Source organism: Mauremys reevesii, linkage group 5 (genome assembly GCF_016161935.1).
Source record: "Mauremys reevesii isolate NIE-2019 linkage group 5, ASM1616193v1, whole genome shotgun sequence".
Taxonomy (NCBI): domain Eukaryota; kingdom Metazoa; phylum Chordata; order Testudines; family Geoemydidae; genus Mauremys; species Mauremys reevesii.
Window position 1 is genome coordinate 40,263,774 of NC_052627.1, and position 27,539 is coordinate 40,291,312.

General features: G+C 41.1%; 1 long non-coding RNA gene across 1 annotated transcript; it reads left to right on the forward strand.

Moving 5' to 3' along the window:
- Positions 1 to 1,475: 1,475 nt before the first annotated feature.
- On the forward strand, positions 1,476 to 7,467 carry LOC120407144. Its single transcript, XR_005599815.1, has 2 exons — positions 1,476 to 1,639; positions 7,224 to 7,467. It is a non-coding gene; the product is annotated as an uncharacterized LOC120407144 (long non-coding RNA).
- The last annotated feature ends 20,072 nt before the right edge of the window (positions 7,468 to 27,539 follow it).

A 27,539-nucleotide genomic window follows, 5' to 3' on the forward strand; every position in this document is an offset into this window, starting at 1 on the left:
ACAGAGCTGGCCATGACAATTCATGCATTTGTGACTTCCAAGCAGAGCTGGTCAGAAAAATGTCAACATAACCATTTTTTGTCAGAGAATGCTGTTCCACTGGAATCAAAATGCTCTGTGGAAATCCTGTTATCACTGAAATTTCATTTTGGAGAAAAAGCAGAAAATAAGGTTTTGACAATATAAAACATCCAGTTTTTACATTTCCAGAACAAAACATTTTGATTTTTCCATTTCTAGAACCAAACATTTTGATTTTTCCACTCTGGCCGCTAGGCCGCCCTACCCCGCTTGCGAGGGGGACTCTATAGACTCTGGCCATTAGGCCATACTGCTCCCACACAGGGAGTGATTTACGTGGACTCTGGCCATTGGGCCATACCACCTGGGTACTTGGGGCAATTAGCTTTACCTCAGCTCTTCCTGTCTTGCCTACTCCCCACCTCCGCATAAATGGTGTGGCAGAACTGTCTAGAAGCAGGAGGGGAGCTGGAGCATAATGTGCTCCGTTGATCCCTGACCTGTGGAATGCCCCCGACACAACCTCCACCAGCTGCAGGTCAGAGGAGGCATAAAAGTGGCTTAGAGATACTTTTGCCTCCTGCCCAAGACCAACTGCACTGACCATGAGTTTTTGACACCTTGGAGGGGTGTAATTTACTTTGTTTTCCTATGGAATCTAGGGGGCAAAGAAAAAGCCTTTAGTGCAGCAAGAATGGTGGGTTTGCCCTGTTTGTTGCCAGAGTGCTGTCATGAGAAAATTCCATACAAGTAATATGACCCTGGTTAGCACAACTTTCCTTTGGTTGGAAAAGGGTAAATAATCTGCATACATACATGCTCATTTGAAATAAGAACACAGTGAATTTTGGCTTTCTGTAAATTTAGGTCATTGTCTATAATAGTTTGAGTGATTATAGTTTTGCCTGGGGTACGTTTTTTAGAAAAATGTTTGAAACTTTAGAAAGAAAAGGAAAAAGCCAAAAGATTTTTTCATTTACTAAATTTCCTAAGAGCCCCTTCATGGAAAAAAAAATTATTGCAACATCATGGATCATTTGGAGAGGGAAGTACATGTTTTGCCCCTCTAATATAATTTACTGTCTTGTGATTCATTTAGCTCTCTCTCCAACCATATGTGAACATTCTCATTTATCCACCAGAAACTGTGCAATGCCAGCCACATTTGAGTAAGAAGAACATACGTAGACTATGCATGTGTACAAATGAGTTACACATTCATTAGCAGAACTAATCAGATTGTAAAAACAACTGATACACAAGTATTTTCATACATCATAGCCCTGAATTCAGTTTGCTCTGTGTGATGGGGCAGAGTAGCCTGCGCTGGTACCGCAGGGGTTAACCCTTCTTTCCTAGCAGAGGAAGCCACACCCCGGAAGCTCTGCTGGGCATGCTCCAACTGGAGAACAGGTATAAAAGCCTGCAGAACAGCTCAGTCAGGGCTGACTGCTAGAGGAGAAGGAGGCATGCTGTTAGTGCCTGAAGAGGGAGAGCCTGTGTGCTGGGATCTGGAAGCCAGCCAAGCCAGGACATGCCCTGATACCCCAACAGATGACATCACAGTAGGAGGACAGACTGGAGGACCCCCCCTGCAGCAGAGAAACTGGCATTTATGGTAGGAAGTGACCTGGGGAACTTTAGAGGCAAATGATGTTAGAGCTGCATAGATGCTTGGTGTGTTGTGGGTGGATTCCCTGCTGAGTGGGTGGTAAGGGGAGCTTGCCATTACCAGGGCACTGGGTTGGGATCTGGTGGAGAGGGTGGGACTGGGTCCCCTTACCACCTCACCCCTGAACTATGAGGGGGTTTTCATGGACTCTGGCCATTAGGCTGCACCCCTCTGCTTGTGAGGGGTACTTTATAGACTCTGGCCGGTAGGCTGCACTGCTCCCACACAGGGAGTGATTTATGTGGGCTCTGGCCATTGGGCCACACCACCTGGGTACTTGGGGCAAGGTACATGGACTCTGGCCAATAGGCCACACTACCTTGCTGGCCAGGGGTGATTGTGTGGAAGGAAGCCATTGGGCTGCAATTGGCCACCCACAGAGAGATGGGTGCGGGAACTTGAGTGGTGAGGCACTGACACCACATCCCACCCCACAAAGGGGTGCTGCGGTGCCAGGCCTGCTACACTCTTATTCATGGGGTCATAGTGTCTGCCAGCATTCAGACATTGCTATGTATTAATGGAAAATGTTTGTGAATCCAAAAGTTTCATGAATTTAAATGAATGTTTAGTCATTGAAAATTCAGAATTTTTCAAATGTTGTTCTGTTTAATAAGTTTCAATCAGCCAATCATATAGCAAAAACTATGTGACTGTTTATGCAACATAAACACTAGCTGAAAGGAACAACTCATGGACAGTGCATAGTCTGACAATTATTTATCAAAAGGTTTTGATGCTTATAGATATAATTAAAGTATTTGCAAGAATAAGGTTTTGTTGACAAACAATTCTCTAATGAAAGTATGGAGTAAACTTGAAATGGATATTTCTCTCAAAATGAATAGCTTAACCAGTTCCACTAATGAGATGAAAAACTGAAATTATATTGATATAAATAATACTATGTTTGCAGAATCAGAGGTTTTATTACTATTTATTTGTATTATGGAAGTGTCCAGAGGCTCCCCATCAGAATCAGGGCACCATTGTAGTGGGCATAGAATTATATATACATGTAACTCATTTTCCCCACACTCAATTTTGGATCATTTTGGCCATTTTCCATTGACAGTTTATAACTGCTCTGCAAAGATACTATCTCCAAAAAAGCAGATGTACACACAGTACACAACTTTAGAGACTGAATATTTTCCTTTTTTTGAGTTTTGTATTAAAATCTAAATCTAAGTCCCGGGCCCAGACTCGCCGTCCCATAGCATGAACGTGACCCATTGCCACCATGATCTCCGCGGCGCGGGATCCCGTGCTTTGTGAGAGGTCTGTGCCACTCTGACACTTCATGTCCTCACCGTGCTGCCGGAGCCTCCTCGCCCGATTTCTCAGCAGCTGACTGTGGAAGAGGTGGACGATAAGGTGCGAGGCGTTGACAACGGCCATAAGTGCAGCGATGATCGCAGTGAGCTCCATGTTTGCAGTGCTGTGGCGTCCGCGCTGTCACTGACCAGAAAAGTGCGGTAACAGATTTCCCGCCGGCACTTTCAGGGAGAGAGGGCGGGAGTGACGGTTGAATGACGACAGTTACCCAAAACCACCCTCGACACATTTTTCCCCCAGCAGGCATTGGGGGCTCTACCCAGCATTCCAATGGGAAGCGGGGACTGCGGGAACTGTGGGATAGCTGCCCAGAATGCACCACTTCCAATGTCAACGCTTGCCCTGTTAGTGTGGACTCACAAAGTCGAATTAGTGTCCTTAGTGTGGATACACAAATTCGAATTCATAAGGTCGAATCCACAAATTCGACCTAAGTTAAATCGAACTACTCTTGTAGTGTAGACATACCCTGAGAGTTAAAACTCAGGAAAAACAGATTTAACTCTGTTATGAATAAAAATCCACGTGTTCCTATATAAAAACTAAACACACAAACTGAAAAGGCTTCAGTAGAGCAAACAGCAGCAATGGGGGTGATTCGTACTGTTTCTGATGCTTTTTCAGAAATTCAGAGTCTATGTTGTGTTTAAAAAAAAGAAAAGGGTGGGGAGCAATAGCAAACATTCAGTAGAGCATGTCATATGAGGCTTGTGGTGGGGTGGACTCCCCACACTAGCCCTACAAGAGCTGAATTAGGCCAGGTGGGCCCAATCAGCTAATTAGACTGCAAGCAGGGGGAGATTTAGGCTGGAGGGAGGCAGCTAATTATGGACAGGCTCATCTGTACAGGAACAGGCAGGGCCTGTTCAAGGCCAGATAGCCAGCAACAGAGTGAAGGCTGCAGTTGCTCCCTGAGTGGAGGGTGTTGCAGCTGGCAACCACAGTGAGGAGAGGGAGGAAGCCAGATATATAGGAAGAAGCTCCAGGAAATAGCAGCAAGAGGTAGGACTATACAAGGACTGTTGCTGCTTGTTGTAGGATCCTGGGCTGGAACCTAGGCCTTTCCTCTACCGGCCACTGGGGAGTGGTAAGGGTGTTGGAAGCACCAGCCAGACCACAGGTCTGGAAAGATTGTGAATTGCCCAGAAAGGGAGGACTTTAGTGACCAGGTCAGAGGGCCAACCCACAGAGAGGAAGCTGCACACTTAGGAGAGAGCAGGGCAGCAGTGGGAGAAGACAAAATGGGAGGGAGAGTGCAAGTTGGCAGAGCTTATCCCCAGGATGGCCAGCAGGAGGTGCCACTGTTATGAGTGCACTCTGACATGACTGATCTAGGGATTGTAATCCCAACACAATACTGGAAGGAATTTTAGAGAAGCCACAGGCATTGAAATGAAAGATGTGCTTGTAGTCAGTTATAACAAGAACTTGTTTATGTGTATAGTTGACTTTAAGGCAGAGGAATGTTTTGGGGGCACATGGTGGGGCCTGTGCCAGCCCCCATGGGGGCAGGGAGGGAGTGTCATCTGGCCCCAGTCTTGACCCCCTCCTTACTCCTGTTTGTGTTTCTGCCCCCTGAGCTGTGGCCCTGCTGGGGGGGCCATGGGTAGGGGCCAGTGGGGGTTTGACCCTGAAAAGTTTGGGGACATTGTTTTAAGGCTGTGTTTACACTGCAGCTGGTTTCATGTGTGGACTTTGTGGCACAGACCATCAGCAAGGGCTAGCCCCACAAGTACAAGCCTGCATGACACCCCCCTCAGCCCTGAGCGTAGTCTTTTATAGCCTCTTGTAACAGGGACATCTTCACCTTTAAGTGGTTGGCAGGGGTCAGGGAGCAACTGGTCCTGTTGTGATAAATGAGAGTGGGGGTAGCTCCCTTTTGTGGACAGGCAGACAGTTAGCTACAAAATCCCTTTTGGTGCTGTTCTCTGCTTGCTTTACCTGTAAAGGGTTAACAAGCCCACAGGTAAAAGGAAAGGAGTGGGCACCTGACCAAAAGAGCCAATGGAAGGGCTAGAACTTTTTTAAATGGGGAGGGGGAACTTTCCCTTTGATTTCTGGAGAGAGGGGACAGAGCAGGACAGGGCTTATGCTATGCTGTAAAAAGCTTTAAAACAGGTATGAAAAATCAAATCTTACCTCAACCCTACTCATCTAAAACCCCAAATATGTAAGTAATCAGGGAATGTCTAGAAAGATGTGATTAGGGTTATTTCTTTTATTTCTTGTTGGCTTGTGGACTCCTCTGTGGTAACCCCAAATGCTTTTTGTTTCGCTTATAACCTTTAAGCTGGACCTCAAGTAGGTTATTCTTGTTTAAATTTTGTAAGTGGTTTTTTAAAATCTACAAAAACCTTAAGTTCAAATGTTTTTTCTTTTTAATTTACCTTTTTAAAGAACAGGATTGGATTTTTGGTGCTCTAAGAGGTTTGTGCATATGTTTAATTAGCTGGTGGTAACAGCTGATTTCCTTTGTTTTTCTTTCCAAGCTCTTCCCTGGAGAGGGGGTGAAAGGGCTTGAGGGTACCCCACAGGAAGGAATTCCCAAGTACGCCTTTCTGGTTTCAAAGGATTTTTTTGCATTTGGGTGGTGGCAGCATCTACCCATCCAAGGTCAGAGAAACTGTAACTGTGGGAGTTTAATAGAAGGCTTGAGTGGCCAGTATTAATTTTTAGAATCCTCACAGGCCCCTACCTTCTGCACTCAAAGTGCCGGAGTGGGGAATCTTCCTTAACGTTTGTTCTGGAGGGAAGCCCAGCACACAGGTGTTGGAAATCAGTTGAGCATCACCTACTGACTGGACCTGATTCCTTGCTGGGGGGATGTAAGTCAGGGCTTCAGCCCCTTGAGGCTGGTGGGGATCAGGAGAAAGCTGAGAATATGCTGTCCTGTAGCTGCAGCAGAAGGCCACCTACTTATACCAGCCTGCCTGTCCTACTCTAGTTTCCACATGTAGTTTGGAGACTACAAAAGCTAAGGTTACCCAGGCAACCTTAACTCTTCCTCTTTGTGTGTATGTATTATTGATACAGCCTTTGATTACATGATCACATCCTATTTCTCCAGTGATACAATACAGTAGCTTACTGTTTTATTCTACAATTTTAGTCACATGTACAGCATCTTCTATTACTGGATACCATGCTGTGAATGCAGGGGTGGCTCTAGGAATTGCGCCGCCCCAAGCAGGGCGGCACGCCGCGGGAGGCGCTCTGGTGGTCGCAGGTCCCGCAGCTCCGCGGGACCTCTTGCAGATGTGCCTGCGGAGGGTCCACTGGTCCCACGGCTCTGGTGGACCTGCCGCAGGCATGCCTGCAGATGCTCCACCAGAGCCACGGACCAGCGGACCCTCCACAGGCACGTCTCCGGGAGGTCCGCCGGAGCTGCCTGCCGCCCTCCCGGCAAAATGCCGCCCCAAGCATGTGCTTGGCGCGCTGGGGTCTGGAGCCGGCCCTGTGTGAATGACAGACTGAGTCTATGAAAGTATTTGTGTACAAAGATCAAACCTGGTATGTAACAATTAAAGATGGCTTTTGTGGTGGAATATTTTTTTTACTATACACCAGGCTTCCAGGACTTTGGCTATGTCTACACTTGGAGCTGGGATGTGATTCTCAGTTCATGTATATGTACCCACACTAGCTCTGCTCGAGCTAGCATACTAACAATAGTAGCATAGCATGGGCAGCAGATAGGGCTAGCTGTCTTAAGAGTGTACCTGCCCAGCTGGGGTAAGTATTCAAGTGGCTAGCCCAAGCCATCACCACAGCTAGCTGAAGCAGAGCTAGCATAGATACATCTGTGAGCTGGGAATCTCGCATAATTTAGTTACATCTTTTGTAAGACTTAACCCACCTCAAACACTCCATAATGCTTTTGCAAAGAAAATCTAATCATGAATCAGCAGCAAAAATGAATCCCTGTAGCAACCTGTGCAGAACTTGAGGGAAGAGCAGAACACAGGTTGTAAGAGGGAAGAGTTTGGAGGAAGTACTAGGAAAGTCTGTGCACAAGACTAGTATGCTTGCTGCAGTTGAAACACCTCTAGTTACCTCTCAATAAAGAGACAGTTTAGTTTTATGACATGGAGTCCTTCTGAGGTTATTTCACAGCATGCAATAAATGAAACAATGTCCTACAGAGATCTGTAAAATTTACAGTATATTGTTACATCTCACTTTCTGCTTTCAGATGGACAGATTGGCAGAAGACAGGAATCCTTAATGAACTGTAACTGACAACATCAGTGGAAGTCCTTGTGCTTGCCAATGGTAGGATTCATACACTGTTCACTTAAGCAGAAGTAGTTCTGGTAAATTCAAACACAAGTGGCTTGAATTGTATAATTTCCAAGATCCCTTATTGCGTTAAACAATATTTTGAAATATTTCCTGTCAACAAATCTTGAATAAATTAATGCAATTAGGATTTATTAGAATAAGAATGTATTTTTACTTTTGCAGAACAATATCAAAGTGGAAGCTAATTCATATCCTGCCTTTCAAGTCAGAAATGCTATTGCTAAGCAAGCCAGTAACGCTGGCACGCTTTGGAGTTCACCCTAGAAAGTCAACCTAATTATTCAGTGTATTTTGATCTATTGTTTGAAGAAAGAAAAGTTTCTATCACGGGTTGCAGTTATACAACTGCTTTGACCTAATGAATAATTCATTATTTCTAGATGGGAACTAACATTGTTCATTTTTTTTTTTTGGCGTGGGGCATGGGGTAAGGTTACTCTGCCCTAGGGATGCCAGATTTAACTATCTATATGCTACTGGGTTCTCCCAGTGTTGGAGGGTAATTGACCCATGCATTGCTGTGGACTCGCTAACATCTGTATTATGCCATTCCATAGGATCAGAGGTTCAGTTTGGATAAGCAATCAACTGGTTAGCCTATGTCTAGTAATTCATCTCAGGATGATGTCAGCATAACCACATCAGGGCATGAGACAGCTTTTCTGGGAATGACTTTATTGTGCCAGCCAGTCAGTGGCTGTATGATTCCCAGAAGTATTTCTGTCAGGGGTGGTGATGACCATCTGAAAGCAGCAGCTGTAAATATGTACTAGAGCTGGCCAGTGAAGCCTAGGAAAGGGTAATTTTTTTTCTTTGTATGAATGGCAGCCAGATACTGCAGTGATGGGCACCTTAGAAATACATGCAATGAGACGTAAGCTTATCTTCTCTCATTCATTTCCACAAGCAGAGGAAAGTCTGTGCCTAGGAATGCAGACTAGAGGAGTGCAGAGATGGACTGTGCTGCCTTCACAGCATGCTCCTCCTTGTCCCCAAGGTAGGGATCTTGGAGGGGGTGGGGGAGAGTGAAGGAGTAGATTGAGGAAAGAGGGAAGGGCAGGAGGAGGCTGAAAGGTCTCTACCAGATTCTTCCCCCCATCATAAAGCCACCCTGCTCCAGGCTGAGGCTCCAGGAGCAGGGTTGTTCAGGAAAGCCTCATTCAATATTGTCCCTGATTCAAGGGAGCTAGATGAGTTTGGGGACCATTGGAAAGCAGTGTGTTCTCCACTGAACACAGGGGAACTATGAGTTTGCAGATTGGACTGGTAACTTCTTCAGGAATGCTTATGGGGAAACCGCCTCCAAGAGAACTACAATGAAATTCAGTTAACTGAAACTCATTGTTCTCTTCCCCACCCCCTCTTCTGTCTGAGAATAACCCACAAGAAGGAGAATTTGACCTTAAATAACTATTTGATTATACTATATGACTCAGTTACCCCTACAATTGGTTCCAATAGCTTCTTCAGAGTAAGCTTTGCATTGTCTGCTGGGAAGAGTGGAACAAAATATTTGAAGCTCCAACCAATTTGTTTTTAAACTTTCTGATAACTTCTCAATCTCCTAAATTCCCCACATACTTCCCTCTCCATCTTTCTCAGTGCCTCCAACCAGGACATTTGGATTAATGAACTACAAAACAGCCCAGTCCTTAGATAACTTTTGCAATGAAAATGCATTTTTTCACAAACTGGCACTAATTTTACCAACTAATCTGAAATGTTTGAGTACACCACCAAATACAAACAAAAAACCCATTAAGTTATTGTCACTTATATGATCAACTGGAGAGAACAAATTAAAAACAGCAAAAAATGCACATTTCCCCACACAATACTTGGGGCTTAGTTATAGAGCTGCATTCTGTTCTTTGCTAAGATGCAATAGAGCCATGGTGACCGACCAACATTGAGTCATCACCCACTGAATATCCATCTAATTACAGGAATTTGTTGTGTGGCTTTTCAGTTCTCATTTTCAGCTTTATCTCTTGGCTTGCAAAATCTAGAGGACCCCACTGTCGCTGCTGGTCTTACTAGGTGGCAAAGGGTGGGAATTACAGTAAAGGTGGGTGAGGTAAGATTCCAATCAAATATATACTTACACATATGTAGCCGTTAAACCCTGAGATTGTTAGAGCACTAGTGACCACTCATAAAGATGTCTTCACTCTAGTAAAGAGTAAAAAGTTTGGGTTTGTTTACTTTAGCGAGGAGACTGACTGGACATGCTAAAAATATACAAAATGTGTGAGAATATAGATAACTAATTGTATACTTGGTTTGTAGAACTTATTGCCACAAGGTACCATGAAGCCAGTAGTATATCAGGATTCAATACAGACATTTCCCAGGTTACGCAAGATCCGACTTGCACAAATTTGCACTTATAGAAAGTTCCATAAGCCAGAAATAGGATTTTCAAGTTGTGCAAAATTTGAGTTACGCAAGGCTTTCTGGAATGGAACAACTGCATAAGTCAGGGGGCGTCTGTATACTATTAAACAATATATGGATAATATCCAGAGTTATAAGAATAAGTACAAAAGCCTCAAGAGTTTAGGAAGGTATAAACACTCCTGCTTTAGGGTTTTAGTTGACCTCTAACTATTGGGTATTGGAGGAAACTCTTTTGGGAAGCAGGTAACTCCATAACTGCCTGCTGCTGGATTTTTTTGCTCCTTACTCTAAAGTGGTACTGGCCAGTTTCAGTGACAGGATACTGGACAAGTTGGATCACTGATCTGATCCAGTGTGACAATTCCTATATTTACTAGTATGAACTGTTGGGCCATTGACTTTACAGTAATTTATTATGCTTCCATTGAATTAAATAGACTTTGGATCACACCCAAATCTCCTTTTTTCACTTTGTGTTTGAATATAGGTGTTGCACCTACTCAAATATCATAACTAACCAATAATAAAGCTGCTAAATAACAAAAACCAGGAATGACTTCACCCCAAAAAAATTGGTTTCTATTTTGCAGGGTTATAAATGGACCTGTTTTTGAAATCATCCACAGTATTTTTAATCAAAATTTTGGCAGAAATTTTGATGGACAAACAAGTTTGATTAAAATGCTGAGGAAAATGTTGGTAAATATTTTTGGTTTAAAAAAACAAACTTTTTGTACATCTTGATATTTTTCATGTAGAGTACCAGTTTTGAAAAAAGGCCATCTTTGATAACTTTTCATACAGAAATTTGCATCTAGATCTACTAATGAACGATTCCTAATTATTTGGTACTGTAATTGCCAACAGTTTTTACAAAGAGCATCTCAAAAGCAACTGTAAACATACCTAAATAATACAGCAAACAATGGAAGTATTAAAAGCACCCTCAAATGGATTTTTCCTTTACCCAAGTAGGTGTACACTAATAGCAATGTACCAGTTTACAGCCTGCAGGAGATTCCCTAGGCTCAAAACTGACCATGAGCCTTTGTTTCTTCATATCTTTTCTCTGAGGAGAGCTGGGTGAGTGAGTGTTTATCTATTAGAGAAAGAAGCCAAATCTTTAGTTGGTGTAAACTGGTAGAGTGCCATTAACTTTACTGAAGTTGCGCCAATTTCTCAGCTGAGGATCTGTCCCAGTGTTGACAAAGAACAGCTGTTACAAGTAAGAAATTTCCTCTTTGAAAGCTACAGGTTCAATTAGTGTCCCCACTTTTGGAGATGAAGCTCTAGAGATTACACCGCCAAAATAAAAAAAATATAGCAAAGTGCTACAGCAAATACACAACATGGAAAAAGGCAGTAACAAGATAAAGTACCATCAAGGTGAATGTATGTTGGCTACAGTCCCATTCAGACAAAATGGAAGGTCATGTGAGGAGACCTGGCAAGACCAGGCCTTGAGTAAATCATCTTGGAATGTCTTCTGTCACATGAGAAATCACGTGACAGTTCTAAATTGGTATCTTATGTTCCCTTCCCATATTAGAAAAGATTTTAACACATTTTGTCTAGGTAAGATGAATTTAGATTTTTTTATTGGTGTCTCTCTTATTTTAAAATAACTCTTCTTGTAAATATAATTATAGACCCTGATTCAGCAAAGTACTTAAGGACATGACTCAATCATCAGGACTACTCACGTGCTTAAAATTAGGCATGTGTTTAAGTGTCTTGCTAAATAAGGGTTGTAATTAAGATTTCATGGTTAATATTGAGGGGAACAAGCACTAATTGATCGTCACAACAACAAAGGAACCCTGTCTGTGATTAAGAAGGGAAAACAGGTGGGGTGCTATGCCACCTCCTACCCAGTACCCTAGATATGGAAGTAGGGTCATGGCATGGTGGCTTCCTGAATTTCATCTCAAAATGCACTCGTTCCCAATTGTTTTTATATGCATATATTTTTTTACTTTCTCTTTTAAGCTGAATGATCAAAATGAGCTTCTGCTCAATTAATGAGCATTGTAAGGAAAATTAACAGGAGGCAATGAACTTGTTCTAATGCTGCCTTATTGGAGGGAAGCTTGCTCATGTTGTATTTCCTTCACACACTAACTCCTATTGTAGTACAAAGTTATAAGCCATACTCTCCTTTTGGGGGGGGGGAGAAAAATATTTTAGTTCTAGTTCATTTCTAATCAAAACTTGATTTCTACAATAGTTTATGTGCGAGTTGCATGACAGGAAGGAATTCTTTCAGTAGAAGGAACTTGGCTTTAATTTTAAAAAGCCAGTTTCATGCTATGTTGTATATGCTTTGAAGTACCATTAATGGCTTATGTCTAACAAATATGTATAAAGAATGTAGTTGAGAATGGCATAATACAGTAATTGGCATGGTGCAGATTTTTTTCTGCATTTTTTTCTGCCTGTTTTACTTCTCTAAATTCCCAGCCATTTCTTAGTCTAGATGCAATAAATCAACCCCCGAGCCCTCTCCTGTCTCCTGTACTCCAGCAGAGTCGGAGGGGGAGTGGCAGCAGTCAACTCACTGTGGTGAAGACCCCATGGTAAGTTGATCTAAGTACATTGACTTCAGCTACGTGAATAACATAGCTGAAGTTGCATAACTTAGATCTATCTCCCCCCCTCCCCCTGCCCAATGTAAACCAGGCTTTAGGCCGAGATTAGTGTTTATATCCACTCTGTTAAACTGAGGGGAGGAGAATATTTTGGTCACTTCAGAGACCTACAAATCCTAACTTTTCCTTGAAAACTACCTTAGATGAATAATGAGATTGAAAGTGAGTGTTACATTGTTGTGAAAAGTGTGTGCCCTGTACATAATCTGTGTTTTAGCTGTATAATCTATTGATGCTGCTATTGCAAATGTAAAAAACAAATACTCTTCTGAAGTGGAAGAGGTTTGTTTGTTTGTATTTTCTCCTCCCACATGCAACACCTTGACTGGGATTGCACAGGCTCATAGACTTTCAGGCCAGTAATAGTCTGCACTTCGCAGGCCACAGAACCTTGTCCACCCACTCCTCTAATAGGCCCATAACCTCTGGCTTAGTTACTGACGTTCTCAAATCTTGATATAAATACTTCAAGTTTCAGAGAATCCACCACTTATTCCAGTTGAAACCAGCAAGTGACCCACATCCCACACTGCTGAAAAAAGTGGGGAAACCCCCCAGAGCCTCTACCAATCTGACCAGGGGAAAATTCCTTCCTGACCTTAAATACCTCCCAGTGCACATGGTGGGTCAGTGATCCTATCTTCCCCTCCCCTGTAACTCAAATACTGTAGGGACACTTAAATGAGCCCTGGTCCCTTTTTTCTGACAGCAAGATGAAGACCCACCTCGTTCAGTTGCAGGAAGCACTTTGCTGAGAAGTTTTAATTTGTAGTTTGCCCCCTCAGGTTTGTTAACCAGGGCCAGCTCCAGGCACCAGCTAAGGAAGCAGGTGTTTGGGGTGGCCAATACAAAGGGGCGGCACTTCGTCCGGGATTAGGGCGGCCCGTCCAGGTCTTCGGCGGTAATTCGGTGGCGGGTCCCTCAGTCCCTCTCTTCCTCTTTTGAGCTGCTGTCGAAGAGGAACAGAGGGATTGAAGGACCCACCGCCAAACTGCTGCCAAAGAATGGAGCGGCTCCATTGAGCTGCCACCGATCGACACTTTTTTTTGCTGCTTGGGGCAGCAGAGAACTTGGAGCTGGCCCTGTTATTAACATTAACATTTTGTACCACATGCTTTTGGATTGTAAGCTCATCATTTCAGAGATCAGTTACATAAAATATCTGGGACAGATTTCTCATTGTATAGTTTTGTTTATGCTGAGTGCCATATAAACAAATGCTCTGTCTGCGCTGCAGGGTATATTAAGACAGAATCAAACTGCGCAAATACATTTTCCTAATAGACCACAAATGGTGCTTTAAATGCTGTGCTCTGCTGTAAGCACATCTAAGGGCAAAAAGCCATCCAATTTTAATTGGTAAATGTGTAGATAATATCTAAAATTTGTTTCATGTAACCTCAATATGCAGCGCTAGCTATGATTTGAATAGTTTTAAATCCAAGTCTGTAAAACACACTTGGCAATTTAGAGTATTTTAACTTGCTTAAAATTTTGCTGAGTTCTTTATTACTAACAAAAATAACCTAAAAGGTCTTAATGTCAATTTCAAACACCAATGAGGATTTGGAGTTAAAAACTAGTATGACCTGAAAATGGTTTAAGGGGAGAGATTTGTTCTTCCTGCAGAAACTGATGTTTTCTCACTAGAAGGTTTGACAACAAATATACTTTCAGAACCTTCTTTATTTTAAATATCTGTGTAAAACCACTTTGGTCCTACAGGCAAATAATCAGACTAGTGTCTATGAACATTGGAAAATAAGGTACCTGCTTATATCCCACTACAGCTGTGGGTAAACGTGATATACAATGTCTGAAATGCTAAATAATTGGGGGAAGTGAATGAAGAATAGCAGCAACAAGGAAATTTATCAAGCAATTTGAGACATTTGTCTAGTACAGGCAGGATGTTTTATTATGTATGCATCAGATGCCCACCTTTCTATATTTGAATAATACTTGAGAACAGTAAATTGTTTACTTTAAAACCTCAATGAGAAATGACCATGTTCTGAAAATAAAACCTGGGAGTTTCAACTCCGTCACCTCTAGGAAAGCCCGGTGGGAGGGATAGGATTGCTAGAGTTAAAGGAGGCCTCCTGTTCCAAATTTATCATTTGACTAAATCTGAAGGCATCTTCCTTTGCGCAAAAAAAAACAACAGGAAATTATTCCTATTCAGCTTCAAGGGCCACTTAAAGGTTATGCCAGTTTCATTTGTGATGTTAAACAGCCAAATCCTTTATTTTACTGAGCACAAAATGTGAAATGTTTTCAACCCAGTCAGTAATGGGTGAGAATCCAGTCTGAGGCATTCTTTGGCTGTGTTCTCAATCTCTGATATTTAACTACAACTGGAGGTTTTCTACTGCTGGTTAGTTTTGGTTGTAAGGCAGGATTATTGTGGTTTGTATGTGGTTTTTGTTTTGGTTCTATTTTACTTTTATACAGTCCTTTTAATAGTGATTTATATATGGTGCCATCCCATTGATGGACCATAAATCAGTGCAGAAGTCTTGTTGAATGAAAGGCAAACCTAACAGATAAGTGATTAAAATAAGTTATACTTGTCTAAATAACTGGCATGCTTGGCTGCATGCTGCTATGAAGATCCTTCTTTGGATTCCATAAAATCATGGTAACCACTTCAAAGTAACAAGCTGTGAGATTAGACACAGCTGACTGAAACAAAAAAGCTGAGACACATGAATTCTCACCAATGTTTGTACTTCAATGGACCATACATGAAAACAGCTGGGATTCAGAGTTTCTTTTCTCTTAATCAGAAAAGAGATTTCATATATTATTTTTAAGTTGGTTATAACTGCACCATATCCTTAGTGAAATAAGAGGGGGGGGTGGAAAAGCAATAACTGCATTTACAGATAGTAAAGGCCCATATATTGGAGTATATTTCTATATGTTGCTGTATAAAGACTTTGACAATAATTCAGGTAGCTCTTAAAACATTGATTGTTTTTCACTTTTGGAAAAGTCATTCCAAAAGGGATCTTAAATTATTTGAATGGCATCAAAATTTAAAATCAATTCATTTTTCCAGATGAATCTTTTATTCACGTGCTTACTGTTGGGCATGTGCTTAAGTGCCTTGCTGAATGAAGTTGTAAAGGAAGAACTTCTCTAGAATTTTCAGTTTTGCATTTAGTTTTTAATTAACAGTACCAGGGGCAGATCTGCAGCTGGTGTAAATTGTCATTGTTCCATTGACTTCAATGCCCCCTAATTATCAATCTGTAGCTGGAGCACATACTACAATGCATAGCTGTCACTTAAGATTGGCCAAGCATTTCTATTTTAAAGGTTATTTTTCAGTTGCTATAACTTTCTAAAACTTTCATTTTTTAGGCTGAAATTTTCTGCCCATTTGGGTGATTGTTTTGAAAGTTTGAGCAAAAACATGTGCTGAATCTAGGAAGAGCTTATTGCCTCTGCTGTGAATGTGCTTGAATTAATAAGCTTGAAGTCCTCTTCTATTCCATATAACTTTATGCATGTTAGTGGTTTCATATTCTAACACATTGCTAGTGAGAATGATTGATTGGCTTAGTGAAGTCTATTGTTACACATTGTTAAAATGTGTGTAACAATGCTGCTGCTGATTGTGGGTGATAAAATGACAAAGGGCTCTATGCATTAGATTTGTGTGACATAACTTGTTACAAAATAACTCTATGAAGAACCATGTCATATGAGGCAGGCAGATTCTAGCATAAAATCTACATTCTTACAACCTAAGGGCTGGTCTCCGCTACAAGAAGATCGACACTGCTGCAGGTCAAATGAAGACCCACTAAATGGATGGCAGAGTGCTCTCTGGTCAACCCCGGTACTCCAGCTTGCCAAGAAGTCATATGCTGTTGTCTCAGTGCGATGAACACACTGGGATAAGTCTACCTAGTCTACATCAAAACTAGCTTCATTATTCTGGAGTAGCATAATTTAGGTTGACTTACTCCTGTAGTGAAGATAAGCCCTAAGAAACACCAATAGCTGGGTAACAGGGTGAAACATGGACCCACTGAAATCAATGGCAAAATTCCAATTTTCAAGGGGGCCAGTTTCACTCATAATATATTTATTCCACATGTATCAGCACATATTTTGACAGGACAAAAGCCATGTTTGTTGGTCAATCTTCATGTAGACACTAAACTCAGAAACAATATTCCCAGAATGCTTTATTCCTTCTTTGCAAAATCATTTGAAAATTGTTAGTTGAACCACTTTGATCTGTCAAAGGATTAAATGAATTGGTACAATTCACCCTGAAACTGCAACTAAATATTGATCATTGTATGTAAATGAATTAGCAATTTGCATAAGTAAGATTAATAGAATTTAGTTACTGAAGATGAGAAAAAACATAGCATTGGTTTCTCTAGTACAACTCTTGTGCAATTACACCACAAACATTGTTAAATACTGCACTGGACCTACAGCTGTTTAGTAATTTTTAAAGTATGAAATTCTATTGGGAATGGGGCATTTGGAGAGGCCTCTGAAATAGAGCTGTCAACCCTTGCAAACCAGGCAATACTTACTGGTTTTGGGTTGTTTGGAATGTGAACATAAGGCCCTGTATACACAGGAAAAAAACTTCTGTTTCTTCAATCAAGTTAGCTTAACCCATTTGCAAACTCCCTTATCAGCCATGCAGAAACCCTTTAACACCTTTTCAGATAGCATGAACTGGCTATGTTGTATCCTCCTTGCTATGTCAGAATCATAGACTTTAAGGTCAGAAGGGATCATTGATTATCTAGTCTGATCTCCTGCACACACAGGCCACAGAATCTCACCCACCCACTCCTGTATCAAACCTGTGTCTGAGCCATTGAAGTCCTCAAATCATGGTTTAAAGACTTCAAGGTGTAGAGAATTTTCCAGCAAGTGACCTATGCCCTATGCTGCAGAGGAAGGCAAAAAAAAAACCCCAGGCCTTCTGCCAATCTGCCCTGGAGGAAAAGTCCTTCCTGACCCCAAATGTGGCAATCAGCTAAACCCTGAGCATGTGTGCAAGACTCACCAGCCAGACACCCAGGAAAGAATTCTCTGTAGTAACTCAGGTCCACCCCATCTAACATCCCATCACAAGCCATTGGGCATATTTACCGCTAATAGTCAAAGACAAATTAATTGCCAAAATTAGGCTATCCCATTATACAATCCCCTCCATAAACTTATCAAGCTTAGTCTTGAAGCCAGATATGTCTTTTGCCCCCACTGCTCCCCTTGGAAGGCTGTTCCAGAACTTCCCCCTCTGATGGTTAGAAACCTTCATCTAATTTCAAGTCTAAACTTCCTGATGGACAGTTTATATCCATTTGTTCTTGTGTCCACATTGGTACTGAGCTTAAATTCCTCTCCCTCTCTGCTCTCTATAAATATATCAGAGGAATAAATACCAATCATATCTCCCCTCAGCCTTCTTCTCAGCCAAGCTCCTTGAGTCTCCTTTCATATGACAGGTTTTCCACTCCTCGGATCATCCTAGTAGCCCTTCTCTGAACCTGTTCCAGTTTGAATTCATCCTTCTTAAACATGGGAGACCAGAACTGCACACAGTATTCCAGATGAGGTCTTACCAGTGCCTTGTATAATGGTACTAACACCTCTTTAATTCTACTGGAAATACCTTGCCTGATGCATCCCAAGACCACAATAGCTTTTTTTTTCCACAGCTATATCACATTGGTGGCTCATAGTCATCCTGTGATCAACAAATACTCTGAGGTCCTTCTCCTCCTCTGTTACTTCCAAATGCATGACCTTGCACTTTTCACTATTAAATTTCATCCTATTACTATTACTCCAGTTTACAAGGTCATCCAGATCTTCCCATATGATATCCTGGTCCTTCTCTGTATTGGCAATACCTCCCAGCTTTGTCATCTGCAAACTTTATTAGCACATTCCCACTTTTTTGTGCCAAGTAGTCTCCCTTGATATGTTCCAGCGAGACTCTAGCCATATCATTTGTTCCCACATGAAGGACAATCAGTGATTCTTTCCTGCTCCCGTTAGGATCCTCTTCAGCCTCAGGTCCACATCCCATATCTTAGCACCCGGCAGACAGCTGGCTGCAAGTCCTCTTGATTCCTATTCACCCCTGCAATTCTCTGCAACCCATCCTGTATCCTCCTGGGGCTCATGTTTGGTGTCATCTCCATTGACTCTTCCCCTTTCCTTAAAGAGCTAGCTGCTCTTCTCTTCTTCCTTGCCCTCTCACCTTCAGTGACCACCTGCTGTGCCCCTTCTTCATTTTCCAACTCCACAAAGCTGTTCCTGAGCTCTATTGCTCCTTCACTAGCCTGTCTTCTTTCCTCTGCCTGGTTCGCTTAGTCACATGCTTCCACCATCCACTTTCCTCACCCAGCAGTCTCCCCTCAGTTCTTTGGTCCTGCTTCCATCTGCAAGTCTGAGCTTTTCCCTTTTGGTTGAGTTTAGAAGGGGGTTCGAGCAGATGATGGAACAAAGACATGATGAGGCCAGAGTTTCCACCTGCATCTTCAGTCCTCAGATCTTTTCTTCCATCAGTTCTATCAGGCAGCACTTAATGCAGACAAATCTTTTCAGATACACGCAGCTTCCACATCCAGTCATCTTCACTGTGTCTTCCACTGCTTGGGTCATTACAACTGCTGCCTCTATCTGTCATAGGCTTCCTACCTAAATCCTGTAATAAAAATAAGGTAAAGCATGCGGAATACTTCATGGTTAGCTATGCTTCATCTCTTTTACTAAGAACTACAACGTCAAATGAAACTTTCTCTGCTAAATACCCTACCAGTTTTAGTCCCATTTGAATCTCCTATGTAAGTACTTCTCTACTGCAGACAGTTGAAGCGTGGGCATAAAACTTGCATTCCAACTACTTGTGGATGAAAATCAAGTATCCAAAGATGCAAGTATTCTGATTTTTCACATTGAATTCATTTGCAGGTGCCAAAAGTGTGTAGGATTTTGTGCTTGCATCCATTGAAACAAAGGCCAGACTTCAGCCTAGCTCACTAAAATCATACAGGATTAAACCAGCAACTTAAAATAATTGTATCTAATCTTTTCAGAGTCCAAAAATATCTGAGTGATGCTAACCCACATGTTCAAGGAAAATCCGACTCAATCTGTTCTGGTTTTTCATTTAAAAAGTCATTGAAATAGTTTAATCAGCAGCATGATGTTGGGAGATAAAATTGAAGTGGTAAGAACTTAATCATTAATATCTCAGTAAGATAATACCAGACTGTCTAACACTTAATAAAAACATATTCCCTAATGAGTGAGGCTGCACATCCAGGGTTATAAATTCTGGGAATTTATAAGTGTTAATATATCCCTTAGAGTGCACATTGTTTCCTGGATGCAAAATAAACACTGAGAATTTTAAAGAAATAGTTTAAAAAATGGTATCTAAGGGTTACAGAATTGCAACAAATGTGTTGCATAATGAATACCAAGTTCTACATGATTTCCATTAGTATTTGCACACCAAATTAATATACTGCATGTTTTGTTTCATAATGAAGTGTGAACAAAATTTCCTCACTTTTTGGAAATACTTTTTTTATAGGTATTGTTAGGCAGATTTGGTTAGACATGATGTTATCGTTTTCAGAGCTATATAGAAAGAATACATTTGCAACATTATGTAAAATTCAGTCCTGGTATCATATATTTAGTGTAATAGACCTGCTCATTTGGGGCTTGATCCAATGTTCATTGAAATTAATGGAAAGATTCCCATTGAGTTAGTAGGCACTGAAGCTAGCTCTTTAACTTGGATCATGAGGTTTTTTTGATTAACAGAAGATTCCTTTATATAGGGCCAAATTCAGTCCTAGAGAAAATGGCTGTCATTCCCATTAATGGGAATTCTTTCACACCTGGTCTGAACTTGGATCGATAGGGTTACAAGTTGAGACTCATAATTTGCTCTTTAAAATGTCCAGAGGCTAATATGTGAGGATTGTTAGAGTAACTGATAGTGGTGGAGGAGAGAAATCAGTTTTACAAGTGGTGCATTTGTAAATTCAGATTGGGTTTGAAATTGCATTCAGTGAAAATCAGCATTCACAGAAAATACACGGAAGAGCATATCCAAGACTTTCAGTACTCTTCCAAAGAAGAGTAAACGATATTGAGAGAGGGCTAGGAAGTGATGACAAAGTAGATGTAAATTAATAAATAATTCTTTGGCTTCTGCTACTTAAATTTTATGTGGCATTCACCTGAGCTGAGTAGTTCATGTACAGAGGGTTGGAAAACAGGACAGGTCTCACTGGAGTTGCATGGAATGACAGCTGTAAAATTTGCTGTGTTTCAGATTTGTTCACAAAATTTGAACAAATGGGGATTTGTCTGAGCTTATTTTAAACCTGTGGCCCTCTTACTGATATCTATCTTTTTGAGTGGGGGGGATTTCATTGGTGAATTTCAGGTTTGTTTCAAAAGATGACAGTGGGAAAGCATGTGGCAGGTGGTCATTTGAATGGCTAAGCCTCTTCCAAGTGATGAAGGATGACCATCATGATGTCAATTGTGTTTTGAGTATTAAGGTACAGATCTCCATAATGTCTTTTGTTGAAGGTCAAAGTGCCTCTGACAGTAACAAACTCACACATACGTATTTATATAAAGTAGCCCTACAAATCATTACCTTCATGTAGTTAGACAGAAATGCAAGCACTAACAAGTTATTTTTCTTCTTTTCTTTGGCATAAGCTCCACTAACAGTAATTTCATCTCTAAATGGAAAGCATAGCATTATGCTGTTTGATCATGCAAGCGAAATTTCCCTGGCTGCCAGTTAGACCTCAGGCTTCTCTTGTGTTTGTGTGAGCTCAAGTCTTGTTTCCTCATATCTGGCTAGTACCAATTCCATCTCTAAGTATAATTATAACTTTGCAGGCCAGATTTCTGATTGTTTGTTAGGCCAGATATAAACAAAGCACAGGCCTAAAGATTTTTTTTTATGGCAACATGTCTAGCTAGTAATTCCATCAGTAGGAAGAAAATTCATTCTGTGAACAATACTAAGAATGAATTTGGTTTTATAATTGAACTCTCCTTTTTCTCATTTTCTCAAATTCCTTTTGGGTTGTAATTTACGTGCTTGGTCTCTGCCCAAAGATCAATGTTTTGGGGAAGTTTGGACAACATTTGTTCTGCTATTGCATTATCCAACCTCACCAACCCACTCATACTTTTTCTGTATGTTCCAACTGAAATAATTTTTTACTTGAATAACTCAAATATGGTTGAAATAAGAAGCTTCAAAATGGGCTTGTTTTAGGCTCCTCTTTAGTGAGATAGGAAAAACTGATCATGTTTGAAGAAAACAGGCACTGTATGTTTAAGGCTAGCATGTCTTCACATATATTAAGACACTTGCTTTTGATTATTTTGCAGCACCATTGTCCTATAGCAATTTGGAATATTGAGTACGCCCTGATAAAATATTAAGTGAAGTATCTTTAACAGATATTGTTTTAAGGATGCTTCAGTTGAGACCTAAGTTGGAGTCCACCTAAGCTAGGTCAGCCTCCATTTTTTCCTTTTTTAAAAATGAAAAGGGGAAAAACCAGGGAAATCAAATGCAAAGACAAAAGGTCTTTCAAGTTTAGTGTTGCATTAGCAGATATGCACAAGTAAGGATTCCCAAAAAGTTTAGGTTTCCAAGGGAACATTAATTCAACCATTTTATACATTTTGTTACAATTTTTACAAGGAAAATAGAAAACTTTGAAACTTGGGTTCTAAAATTCTGATGCTTAGCTCCTAAGAGTAGAACCAATTTAATGAAGCATTGAAACATGTGCTTTACTTTATGCATGCTAGTGATTGCATCCCTGTTCAACAAAGCATTTAAGTATATGCTTTAAGCCTCTTTTAAATTGGGATTTATATAGAGACTTTTTGGAGCATAAAACGGATTTAGGTGTCTAAGTCTAGATAGTCCAAGTTGGAAAATATTAGCCTTTAATTTTGGATTTATTTATTATAGCATATCCTATGTGGTATGCAGGTGCAAAGTGTGCATGAGTAAGGTGTTAGATTATTGAATGTGCATACAGATGTGTTTGTACCTACAAATGTGGGCACTTGTATGCAAAATTTTGTGCAGGCCTGAGCCTCTAAGTATTTGTGCACACTTATTCCTATATAGCAATATAACTTTTGAACTCAAACTGTAGGTGAAACTTAAAGGGTGTAACCATGCACAAAATCAATTCAACCAAAAATGTTTTCAAACCCCAGTGCAAAGTGAAGCTGGAAAGTTTCATGAAATTCTGTAATTTCCTTTTTTTGGTGTACTAAACTTAGTAGAACCAGACAGTCACTCTTAAAAGTCCCATACCCTGATGAAGTACATGACTCTTTAACAAACACAGATTTCTCATCTGCCAATTAATTAAACAAACAGTAGCCATTTTTGTTGGAAATTTTGTAAGCAGAATTGCAGCATCAAAAAACTGTTAGCCTACTTTGGCATGAGGGCAAACTCCTACAAAATAACAAACAAGAGTTTGGAGGGAGATCAACCTACAGAAAGATGCAGGTTTTACCCCTCAAACTACATGGAACAAAGCTGAGGTTTTTGAAGTTTGTGTTTAAGGTTAGTAATCTGGAATTTTGTACGTTAACTGCTATGGTGGGCTTTGCCAAGATTAAATGGTAAGACCTCTCAATTAGGCTGGGGGAATAAAAGTGCTAAAATACTTTAAAGCCCAGTGATTAGAATCTACTCACTGACCACATCCTTATGGACAGAAATTTTTAGCTTGTCATTAAAAGCCGGGTGTAATCACCTTCGAGAGAGTGAAGGAATGTTGACAGATCAGACAAGTTCATGTAATAGAAAAACCTAGAATATTTTTAAATCTGTAGGAATATGTAACAGTAAAGAATTACTTCCAGACTGGTACCTCCTGCCTTCTTGAAGCACTGTATAATAAAATTTCTTTGAGTTGGTGTTTAAAACTGTAACAGACCCATTCAGATGGTAAATAATCTATTGGGGACTTGCTGAATACGTTGAATTTGTACTCTTTTGGTATCATGTATACAAGTTCAGTGAGTCACTTATTTGACCAAAGTGCAGCAAAAAGTCACATTTACATTGCACATTTCACTGTGTTTGAAATTGAAAAGATGAAGGCAAAGGGAAGAATCTCTAACAAAATGAAAAGCTTGTTAGAGAAGCAGAGAAATATGAAAGAGCTCTGATAACAACCATGAGTACTTCATTCTGTGCAAGCTTATATGGCAAAAAATGGACAGCTTTGAGAACTTCTGGAAAGAAAAGCTCCTTAAAACAGCTGAATCACGCAAAAGCCTCAGGACATGCAAACTGGAATTGGCACAGTATAGATTGAATAACAAGGATGGAGAGACAGTAATTGACAGAGCAGGGATGGAAGTGGTCTGCAAGGATTTCCATACAGAACTGTTCAAATCAAGAATCAACATCCCTCTCTCAAGGCTCAAGAGTCAGAAGAACACATCCTCCCCCCCCCCCCCCAATCGTCAGTGAAGTCCAAAGCACACTACACCAGATGAAAGGGAAAGCTCCAGGCAAAGATGGAATAACATCAGAAATTATTTCCGTAGGAGGCGAAAAACTTTGGAAGGCCCTCGCTTTAAGATTCAGTTGATATCTCAAAAGAAAAATACCATCAAGCTGGAAGGAGTCGAATAACATCTTGCTGTACAAGAAGGGGATTGAGAGCCTCTTAAGAACTATCACCCTATATGCCTGCTCTCTCATATTATAAACTCTTTACAAAGGTGATAACGAACTGACTCTTGCAGAATCTGGATGAACAACAGCCAAGAGAGCAGGCAGGATTTCGAAGAAATTGCTATTTACCCTTAGCCAGCTTCTAGAAAGAGCAAGGGAATACAAACTCCCACTGTGCATTGTTTTAGTCAACTATGAAAAGACCTTCGATAGCGTCGAGTTCAATGCAATATTAAAGGTGCTCTCAGAGCAGTGCATTAATACGCAGTACATCAGTTTGTTGAAGGAAGCGAATACTGGATGTACAACAGACGTTACTCTCCTCAAAACTCCCCTCTGCATCCCAATCGAGAGGCGTAAAGCAAGGAGATACGATTTCACCAAAACTATTTACCACCTGCCTTGAAATGGTTATGAACAAGATCAATTGGAGCAGTGGTGTTAATATAAATGAACGGTTCTCATCTCAGATTCGCGGACATCGTACTAATTGAGAGCACCAACCAACTGCAGAGCATGCTACGAAGACTCAAGAAAAGCAGTCAGGTCAGTCTGAATGCATGTATTTCATTTTGCAACAGTTCAATCAGACATCTTAAGAAAAGCTAAAAGGAAAATTTCTGCCTGAAATTCAAGGATTATTGTGGGTTTAAAAAAAAAAAGTAGGTGAGAACTTGAGTTATTTGTGATAAACTGGAGTTTTTTTACCTGCAAAAATTTATGCCTAAATCTGTTAGTCTCTAAGGTGCCATCAGACTCCTCATTGGTTTTTGTGGATACAGACTAACATGGCTCTCTCTAATACTTTGCATGTGTGAAGGCATCCTATTTTTTTTCCTGGGTGAATAGTGTAAATGCAAGATGCCATTGGCTCCAATGCTTAGATCCTGCAAAACACTTCCATATGTGCATAACTTTGATCACATGAGGTAGTCCTGCTGAAATCACTTTAGAGAAATACGTTCCACGGGTTAGGGCAGTAGCCTAAAATGTAGGAGAGCAAGTTCCCTTCTCTACCACAGACTTCATGACACCTTGGCCTTTCTCTGCCCTCTGTTCCATATCAGTAAACTGGGGTATTGTGCAGATAAATACATTAAAGTTTGAGGTGCTCAAACTGTAGTGATGGTGGCCATATAAGTACCATAAGTAGACTGTACACCTTAATCTCAAAGGGACTACTCACATGAGCATAGTTAAGCATGTATGTTAGTGTCTGCAGAGTCAGGGTCCAAATTTGCAAGAGCTACATCCACACAGGCTGGATGTTGCAACATCTAACTTTTTTAAGCACCCTGCCACACAATGGATTTTGCAGCCCTGAGTTGAACCACCTAGATTCCCTATACAATGCAAGAGAGAGTTAATCATCTCAATGGCTATTAGCCAGGATGGGCAGGGATGGTGGCCCTAGCCTCTGTTTGCCAGAAGCTGGGAGTGAGCGACAGTGAATGGTTCACTTGATGATTATCTGTTCGTTCCCTTTGGAGCACCTGGCATTGGCCACTGTTGGAAGCAGAATACTGGGCTAGATGGACCTTTGGTCTGACCCAGTATGGCCATTCTTATGAGAGATCCACAAAAGCCTGCACACCGAGAGAGCTTCCTAAGACAGCCAATAGGAAGCACTTAGCAGAGAGGTGATGTACAGAAGGAATTTGAGCTCTGATCTCTCATCCTCAGCTGAGTGCCCAACCATTGGACCAGAATCACTCTCATGCTCACCTCTGGTCCAACGCACATTTCATTATTTATATACAGTGGAATAGTTTCAACAGGAAAGATTGAGAAACCCACCTCAGAATATCCCATTGTCCAGTCATTAGAGTAACATGCCAAGAGTTAGGAGACCCATGTTCGAATCCCTTTTCCGCAATAGGCAGAGTGGGGAATGGAACCTGGGTTTCCCATGTCCTGGGTGAATTCCCTAACAACTAGACTAAAGGTCATAAGGAGGCCGCCACTGCATTCCCCTCCCCCAAATTTTGTGTTTTTAGACAAGGTCTGATCTGAGTCTACCTACCAGATTGGCCCCTCTGGTGACATAGGAAGGGCAACATCTCATTTGAGGATCCCACTGGAGTTTAGGCATGAGCCATTCACGTAGGTCTCTAGCCTGAGGCCACTGTAGCATGCTTCCTGGCAGAAACTTAGGCCCGTAGTAGACTTTCATGGTGGAAATCTAGGTGCCTAAATGTTGGATTTAGACATCTAATTCCTACCTTAGTCTCCTAAATCCTCTTGTGGATCTAGCCCAGGCGTAGGCAACCTATGGCACACGTGCCAAAGGCAGCACGCAAGCTGATTTTCAGAGGCACTCACACTGCCCAGGTCCTGGCCACCAGGTTGGGGGGGCTCTGCATTTTAATTTAATTTTAAATTAAGCTGCTTAAACACTTTAAAAACCTTATTTACTTTACATACAACAATAGTTTAGTTATGTGTTATAGAAAGAGACCTACTAAAGTTAAAATGTATTACTGGCACGCAAAACCTTAAATTAGAATGAATAAATGAAGACTCGGCACACCGCTTCTGAAAGGTTGCTGACCCCGATCTAGCCTGAAGGCAAAGGTGGCTGAAATTCTCTCTTCCATTTTCATCCATATTAAAAATATGTACAGTCTACAATACTTCTGGGATGTATAAATGTTTTTACATACTATTTTCAACACCAGCAAGTCTATATAAATGCTGCATAGAAATTTAAAAATTTCACAGGCTTACATTGGCTTAAATAGAAGGAATTTTAGGTTTTACCAATTTTACTTGAGAAAACATAGCTCATAAATAATGACTTTTCCAATATGCAGTTAAACGTGTGTGTGCGTGTGACATTTAGAACTGAGACCTTTTGTTTTTAACGATAACCTGAGCAAAGGCAATTTTTACTTGCCACAACACAAATATATAATAAAAAATTTTCAGGAAGAACTATCAGATGTGAGAGAAACTAATTTAAGAAGCCTTGATCTATATAGGGGGCATCAGAGGCTGTACTGAGAGGCATCAGCTAGCTTGAGTCTGCTAGACGTGGGTACTCTTCCTCTGCCTTCTCTTCCTCCTCATTTCCATTATAAACTGTCAGGTACCTTTTTGAATCAGAAAACACTGCCAAAATGTCCTCCGCGGTCTCTCAAAAGCTCTGCCCATTTCCTGACACAGGACTGAAAGCATAACCAAGAGAAGTTCTTCAAAAAGTACCTCCTCCATCTTGCTGGCTGCACAAGGGTGGCTCTGTTTTTTGCCACCTCAAGCATGGCAGGCAGGCAGCTTTTGGCCACTGGTCACATGGATTTGTGGGCATGCCTGCAGGCAGTCCACCAGTCCTGCGCCATTGGCATCCCCGCTGCCGAAGCCATGGGACCGGAGGACCTCCCGCAGGCGTGCAGTC